Source organism: Pan troglodytes, chromosome 3 (assembly GCF_028858775.2).
Source record: "Pan troglodytes isolate AG18354 chromosome 3, NHGRI_mPanTro3-v2.0_pri, whole genome shotgun sequence".
Taxonomy (NCBI): domain Eukaryota; kingdom Metazoa; phylum Chordata; class Mammalia; order Primates; family Hominidae; genus Pan; species Pan troglodytes.
The window spans coordinates 134,437,816-134,446,703 of NC_072401.2; positions in this window are offsets into that span (position 1 = coordinate 134,437,816).

Here is an 8,888-nt window from a genome sequence, read left to right on the forward strand (position 1 = left end):
ACCTACGTAACAAACCTGCACGTTCTGCACATGTATCCCAGAATGTAAAGTGTAATTAAAAAAAAAAAAAACATAATGAAGCATGTCTTCAAATCATGAAGAACCAAAGATAGTGAAAAAAAAGGGGGGGTAGTCTTCAAATACATCAGCCTGTATGTCATACATCCAATTTTAAAAGGCCTTATAAATTGGCAGCTGCTGCCAAAGTACTGTATATAGTAGTCCTTATGTTTTTCACATGGTATACAGTTTCATTTGTAACATAAGAGAAATATCATATATTGAGACTATGGTTATATTTGAACATGAAACACACTTAATTAGAAAGAGAAGAAATCTATCAGGGAAGAATCACAACTTGAGATTGCAGCAAAGAGTGATAAGATGACTAAGAAAAGAAAGCAGGTAGGTTTTCCAGAACCCAGTAGTGCTGAAACTCAAGGAATCCAGCAAAATAGTTTATTACTCACCACAGAGCAAACAGCAGGAGTTTCAGCATGGTAATGCAGGATTTTCTAAGGTAGAGCCCCATGGGGAGACAAGATGGGCCCTGACAGAGAGTGTAGTGTGGTGGGTGGTACCACTACAGAGAAGTCCAGTTCAAGGGCTCAACACTTCTTGTAGCAAGCAAAGAATAAGCCACCCCCATCCCCTGGGGAGCAAGGAGTTGCATAGTAGTCACATGGTTTTCTTGACCTACTTAAGTGTTGATGTGACTAGCACTGCTTATTACCAGGATATATTGGACCTTGCTATTTGAAATATTCAGCAAGGAATATTCACTCAGGAACCACGGGAGACCACTTTCCACAAAAAAACAACAAAACAACAACAACAACAATCACCAATATCTGAATGAAATTAATATAAAGAAATTAGATTTTGTAACATACCCACAGCATTTTTTAAAATGCTCCTTATGATAGTTGCTACTCATATAAGATTAACTGAGAGCCAACAATTTTAACTCCTTTTACACCCATCAAAGTAGCATGCTCTTACTAATTTAATTTTTCTCTCTTTGGATTTTAGGGAGAAGATCTACATGTTTAAGCATAACTTAATTTGCATAATAAATTACAAAACATAAACATTCTCTAAAATCCCTTAATTAACATTTTTATAACTTGATGCATCACTATAAAAATAGTGTAAAAGGAATTTATATCTGGGCCTCAATTCAGGTAAGTTTAGCTGAAAGTTTGGTTGTGGTCCAATTATTTCCCACACATTATGGCAGATCAAGCTATGGTAAGTTGAAGTTTTGTTATTTGGCAAAGTGCTATATATTTTGTATTATGGCAAGTATGAAACATTATAAAAATACGGGTAGTTATATAAAAAAATCAAATAAAACAATCTTTGCAATCATTTAAACATAGAAAAACAAAATTTGAGAGCTATATTATGAAGTGTTTCTTTAGTATTTATGGTCTGGTAAAGGAGACACACATTTTCATGCATTTATGTTAAAGTGCAAATGCCAAAACCAATATGTATACAGTGCTAAGAGACCACAGAGAAGATGACTTAAAATATAGTCTGTGATTGTGATGAAGGTAGCAATGAATCATGCCCAGATATAGTGTTGTATTAGCACCTTATCAGAGGAAACATTAACTGAATAAAGAAGGGAAAGAAAGTTCAAAATGAAGGTACAATCTTAAAAACAGCAATGTAGCATAGAATAGTGGTAAAGTTGGAAACTTTGGTTGGAGCACCAAGCAAAGTCCATATCATAAAAGGCCTAGAAGATCATCTGGATCTGGCTTTAAAATTTCATCCATAAAGTCAAGAAGAATCACAAAAAGAAGATGGCCAACTAAATGCAGCCAAGAAGTGCCACTCCCATGGAAATAGACTAGAATTTCAACTAAACCAACATAATTTAAACAGATCTATGGCGAAGAAATGTGGATGGATAAAAAGACATAGATGCTAAAGCCGAAGAAGAAGGAAGCTGGGAACCCTGTGTGGGGTGCCTGAATGCTAAGACTGTTTTCTGCTCCTGAACAGCTCCTGGGGTTGCAGTGAGTGAAGGGACTGGGAAACTTTCCACTCTTGCCATGGACCTTTGGGATCCTAGCTGTACTACTATTAATACAAACTCAAGGGTCCAGAAGAGGGAGCCAGGAGCAGGTTCTGGTGCTCCAGGGCTGTGGCCCACAGCTCAGGAGAGCTGAGCTGGACTCTGAGCCCAATATCCAGGTATAGGAGGGACCCATATTCTCAGAATACTGAGAGTGATGAGTTGCACAGATTCTCAGGCTGGTGTGGGACCTAGGCATGCCTCCCTCAACAGGGCTGATCCAGTAAGAGTGTGGCTTATTTCCCTACCAGACCTCTGCCTGAGGGACGCTCATGGCCTGAAACACCTAACAAAAAATAATAATAGAGTATCGGAGTTCAGAGTTGCCTCCCACAAGGCTCAGGAGTGGACCTGGTCGGGGTGGGGTACAGGTGAGTGTCACCTCTCTACCCCTCACACCACAAAGCACAGCTGCAAATGCAAAGTTACACAAAGGAGCAACTATCTACCATCCTATTGCTTTCAAGCACCATCAATTGAATTGCAGCCCAAACTACAATACCAAAACCACTTTGCTAATTCTCTCCCATTTGAAACCCGGGGCAAGAATCCAACAACAAAGACACTGTACGGAGTCTGTCCTCTTAAGACTTCCAGAAATGAAGCCAACTGAGTATATTCAATTTATACCACATTTAAAGGAACACCAACCCTACCAGGTAAAAGAGAATCAAAACAAGAATCCAGAAAATTAAGAAAGCCAGAGGGTCTCCTTATCTCCAAATGAGCTCCCCAGCTCCCCAGCAATTATTAGTCAATCTGAAATGTACGACTTGGCAGGCATGGAATTCAGATTCTGGATATCAAGGAAGCTCATTGAGAGCAAGGAGGAAGTTGAAACTCAATCCAAGGAAGCCAAGCAATTCAATAAAAGAATTCAAGAGCTAAAAGATAAAACAGTTCTTTTAAGAAAAACCCAAACTGAACTTACTGAGCTAAAAATTCACTGCAAGAATTTCATAATACAATCACAAGTATTTACAGCAGAATAGGCCAAGCTGAGGAAAGAATCTCAGAACTTGAAGACCAGTACTACAAATCAACTCAGTCAGACAAAACTAATAATAATTTAAAAAAGAATTAAATAAAATGAACAAAACCTCTGAAAAATATGGAATTGTATAAAGAGACAAAAATCTACAACTCATTGGCATCCCAAAGAGAGAAGGAGAGAGAATAAACAACTTGGAAAATATACTTGAGGATAAAGTCCTTGAAAATTTACTTAGTCTCACTAGAGACAGAAATCTTACAAGCCAGAAAAGATTGGGGACCTACTTTCAATGACCTTAAAGAGAAGAAATTCCAACCAAGAATTTCATATCTTCCCAAACTAAGCTTCATAAGTGAAGAGGAGATAAAATCATTATCAGACAAGCAAATGCTGAGGGAATATGTTTCAATTATACTAGCTTTATAATAGGTCCTTAAAGGAGTAACAAACACAGATACCAAAAAAACGACACCTGCTACCACAAAAACACACTTAAGCACATAGCCCACACGCCATGAAACCCGCACAGTCAAATTTACGTAACAATCAGCTAACAACAAAATGACAGGATCAAAATCACACAGATCAATACTAATCTTGAATGGAAATGGGATAAACACCCCAATTAAAAGACACAGAATGTCAGGCTGGAGAAAAGACTAGACCCAACCATCTATTGTCTTCAAGACAATCATCTCAAATATAATGACACTCACAGGCTCAAAGTAAAAGGGTGGAGAAAGATTTTCCATGTAAATGGAAGACAAAAAAAGGCAGGAGTCAATATTCTTATATCAGATAAAACAAACTTAAAGCCAATAAAAATAAAGATGGAAAAATGAACGATATTACAAAATAACAGGGGCAATCCAACAAGAAGCTTTTAATACACTAATTACATATGCACCCAACATTAGAGCACTCAGACCTATAAAACAAATTTTTCTTGGCCTACAAAAAGACTTAGACAACCACACAATAATGGTGGTATACTTCAACACCCCACTGATAGAGTCAGATAGCTCATCAAGGCAGAAAACTCACAAAGAAATTATGGACTTAAACTTGACACTTGACCAACTGGACCTGATAGATATCTACAGAACACTCCACCCAACAACTATCAGATATATATTTATCTGTACACGAAACATACACTAAAATCAACTACACAGTCATAAAGCAAATCTCAGTAAGTTCAACCAATTGAAATCATGCCAAACATACTCTTGAACAACAGTGCAATAAAAACAGTAATCAATATCAATAAGATCTCTCAAAACTATACAAACACATGGAAATTAACAACTTGCTCCTAAATAACTCCTAAATGAACATCTAAATTAAGGCAGAAATTTAAAAATTATTTGTAATTAATGAAAATGGGCATATAATTTACCAAAATGTCTGGGATGCATCCACAGTAGTGTTAAGAGTAATGTTTATAGACCTAAATGCCTTCATCGAGAAGTTAGAAAGATCTCAAGCTAACAACCTAACTTAGCACCTAAAGAACCTATAAAAAAGAGAAGAAATCAACCTCAAAACTAACAAAAGAAATGACTAAAATTAAATAATGTAATCGAGATGCTAAAATCCATATAAAAATCAATGAAACCAAGAGTTTGTTTTTCAGAAAAATAAGATTAATAAGCCACTAGCTAGATTAACAAACAAAAAGAAGATCCAAGTATGCACAATCAGAAATGACAAAGGTGATATCACAACTGATCCCACAGAAATACAAAAGATCCTTAGAGACTACTATGAACAACTCTATGCATACAAATTAGAAAATCTAGGGAAAATGAAAAAATTCTTGGAAGTACACAATCCCCCAAGATTGATTCAGGAAGAGATTGAAACCCTGAATAGACCAATATGAACTTCTGAAATTGAATCAGAAATAAAGAACCGACCAACCAAAAAAGCCCTGGACCAAATGTATTCATAGCCTAATTCTACCAATATAAAAGGAAGAACTGATGATAATCCTACTGAAACTATTCCAGAAAAATTGAGGAAAAGAGGCTCCTCCCTAACTCATTCTATGAAGCCAAAATCAGTCTGATACCAAAATCTGGCAGAGACATAATGAAAAAAAGAAAACATCAGGCCAATTTCCCTAATGAACATACACACAAATATTCTCAACAAAATATCAGCAAACTGAATCCAGCAGCATATCAAAAAGTTAATATGCCACAATCAAGTAGGATTTATTCCTGGGATGCAGAGCTTGTTCAACATACCCAAATCAATAAATTTGATTCACCACATAAACAGAATTAAAAGCAAAAACCATATAATCATCTCAATGGACATGGAAAAACTTTTGGTAAGATCCCACATCCCTCCATGATAAAAACCCTCAATGGACTAGGCATGAAAGGAACATAACCCCAAAAATAATAAGAGCCATCTATAATAGACCCATAGCCAACATCATATTCAATGGGTAAAAGCATGAACCATTCCCCTTGAGAACTGGAACAAGACAAGAATGCCCTTTCTCACCACTGGTATTCAGCACAGTACTAGAAGTCCCAGCCAAAGCAATCAGACAAGAGAAAGAAATGGAAAGTGTCTAAGTAGGAAAAGAAAACCTCAACATATCTCTCTTCACTGATATGATTCCAGACCTACAAAATGCTAAACAATCTGCCCAAAGGCTCTTAGACCCTATAAACAACTTTACTAAAGGTTCAAGATATAAAATCAATGTACAAAAAGTAGTAGCATTTCTATACACTAATATAGGTCCTGGCTGAGCGTAAAATGAAGAACATGATCCCACTAGCAACAGCCACAAAGAAAATGAAATTCCTAGAAATACAGCTAATCAAGGAGGTAAAATATTTCTAAAAGGAAAACTATCAAATACTGCTGAAATAAATCAAAAACAATGCAAATAAATAGAAAAATATTACATGCTCATGGACTGGAAGAATCAATATTGTAAAAATGGCCACACCACCCAAAGCAATTTACAGATTCAATACTATTCCTATCAAACTATGAACTTTATTCTTCACAGTATTAAAAAAAATCTATTCTAAAATTTATTTGGAACCAAAAAAAATCCTGACTAGCCAAAGCAATCCTAAGCAAAAAGAACAAAGCCAGTGATATCACATTACCCAGCTTCAAACTATACTATAAAGCTACAGCAAACAAAACAGCATGATATGTTACAAAACAGACACACAGACCAATGGAACAGAATATAAACCTCAGAAATAGGGTCACACACCTAAAACTATCTGATCTCTGACAGGGCTGACAAAACCAAGAAAAGGGGAAAAGACTCCCTGTTGAATAAATGGTGCTAGAGTAGCTGGCTAGTTATATGTAGAAGATTGAAGTTGGACCTCTACCTTTCACCATGTACAAAAAATAACTCAAAATGGATTAGACATTCAAATGAAGAGTTCAAACTATAAAAATCCTAGAAGTAACCTAGGAAATACTCTTCTTGGCATCAGCCTTGGCAAAGAATTTTTGGCTAAGTCCCCAAAAGCAATTGAAAGATAAACAAAAATAGGTAAGTGGGACCTAATTAAACTAAAGCACTTATACACAACAAAATAAACTATCAACAAAGTAAACAGCCAACCTACAGAATGGGAGAAGATATTCACAAACTAAGCATCTGACAAACGCTTAATAACCAGAATCTATAGGGAACTTAAACAAATCAACAAGCAAAATAATAAAAAAAAAACAATAAAAAATAGGCAAAAGTCATTAACAGGCACTTCTCAGAAGACACACAGCCAAGAAACATATTTAAAAATGCTCATCATCCCTAATCATCAGAGAAATGAAAATCACAATGAGATACTATCTCATACTAGTCAGAATGGCTATTATTAAAAAGTTAAAAAGAAAAAAAAAACAGATGTTAGAGAGGCTTCAGAGTAAAGAGAATGCTTATACACTGTTGCTTGGAATATAAATTAGCCTTGCCGCTGTGAAAAGCAGTCTGGAGATTTCTGAAAGAACTTAAAACAGAACTACCATTCAATCCAGCAATCTCATTTTTGCATATATACCCAACCGAAAATAAACCATTCTACCAAAAAGATGCATGTACTTCTATGTTTATCACTGCATCACTGTGCTGTTCACAATAGCAAAGACATGGAATCAACCCAAGTGTCCACTGATAGTAGATTGGATAAAGAAATGGTAATCCATGTATACCATGAAATACTACACAGCCACAACAAAGAACAAAATCATGTATTTTGCAGCAACATGAATGCAGTTGGAGGCCATCATCCTGAGTGAATTAACACAGGAACAGAAAAACAAATACTACATATTCTCACTTGTAAGTGGGAGCTAAACATTGAGCACATATGGACATAAATATGGGAACAGCAGACACTGCAGACTACTGGAGAGGGGAGGGTGGGATGAGGGGATATGTGGAAAACTACCTATCAGGTAGTACACTCACTACTTGGATTACAGGATCTGTACCCCAAACCTCAGCATCACATAATATTCCCATGTAATAAACCTGCACATGTGTCCTGTGTAACTAAAATAAATGTTGGAATTTTTTAAAAACCACACAAAATATTCAGAGGAGCAACATCTCATAACGCATTATTTTGAAATAACCCTTTTTTATTTGGTGTGAAAAGAAACTTAAGGGACATTTTAAATAAGTCAATTTAGGAAGGCAATAGAAGTAATTACTCATATGATAAACGATATGATGGCTAGAACTTAGATTGTAGCAACAGATGAACATATAGTGAAACAAATTTAAAAGATAGTGAAGAGGTAGCATCATAACATTTTTGGTGGTCAATTAATTGTGCTTAGTGAGGAATAAACAGAAGTTACAAATGATTGCCATCTTCAATACACGGTGATCAAAGGTATTATCAACAAGATGGGCAATTTAGAAAAAAATGATCTGCTTGAAGATATTGTGGTAGATTGAATTAATACTCCCAGCTGTTCACTCTTTATCTCTGTAATGGAATTTGCAGTCTTATGCATTGTTATGTCATTATCCTAGAGGAGCAATATAAGACCAATTTTATTGACTTTGGGCATAGCCAAATGACAAGTTTTGGCCTAGGAAATGTGAGCAGACATCATGTTTATTATAACTTCATCCAGGAGAAAGTTTTAAATGTGACCCTACAATATGGCTTGGGCTGTTGCATTTGTACACTTTTCCATGAGAATACCATGTCCAAGATATCATTTGTTTTTCAGCCTGTATGCAAGAACTACAAGACATGTGGAGACCAGACAAGCTTAGCAGAGATACAATCGATGTACAGCCCTCATGCAATGTAAGCAAGAAACGATGGTAGTTTCAATCAAATGTCAAAATGAAATAATTTGTTATCACAACACAACCTAACATAAGAAAATAGTATTTGGTTCAATTTCATAGTCTGAGTTATTTACTGTGAAATCCATGAAGACACATCTGATAGTAAATTGTGACGGTACGGAGGTACAGAAACAACAAAGTAAGAATGAGAAGATGAAGATAGATTAAAAAGAGAAAAATATACCTTCCAAACTCTCTTGGCATTAGTAAAAATTATTAAATTACCTCCTTTTTCTTGGCACCAAGAAATCATGTCTAGCCCTTATATCCAAAGATGAGAGTTGCATAGCACAGCTCATAGTTTAGGTTCCCAAAATAAGAAACCCTTATGGCTCAAAAAAAGCAAGAGCAAAGATGTACGTAAGCCTGTGTTCAGTGAATTAGCATTGTACAATGATGACTTTTGGAAATCCCGTTTTATATTATTATACCTGCGTCTA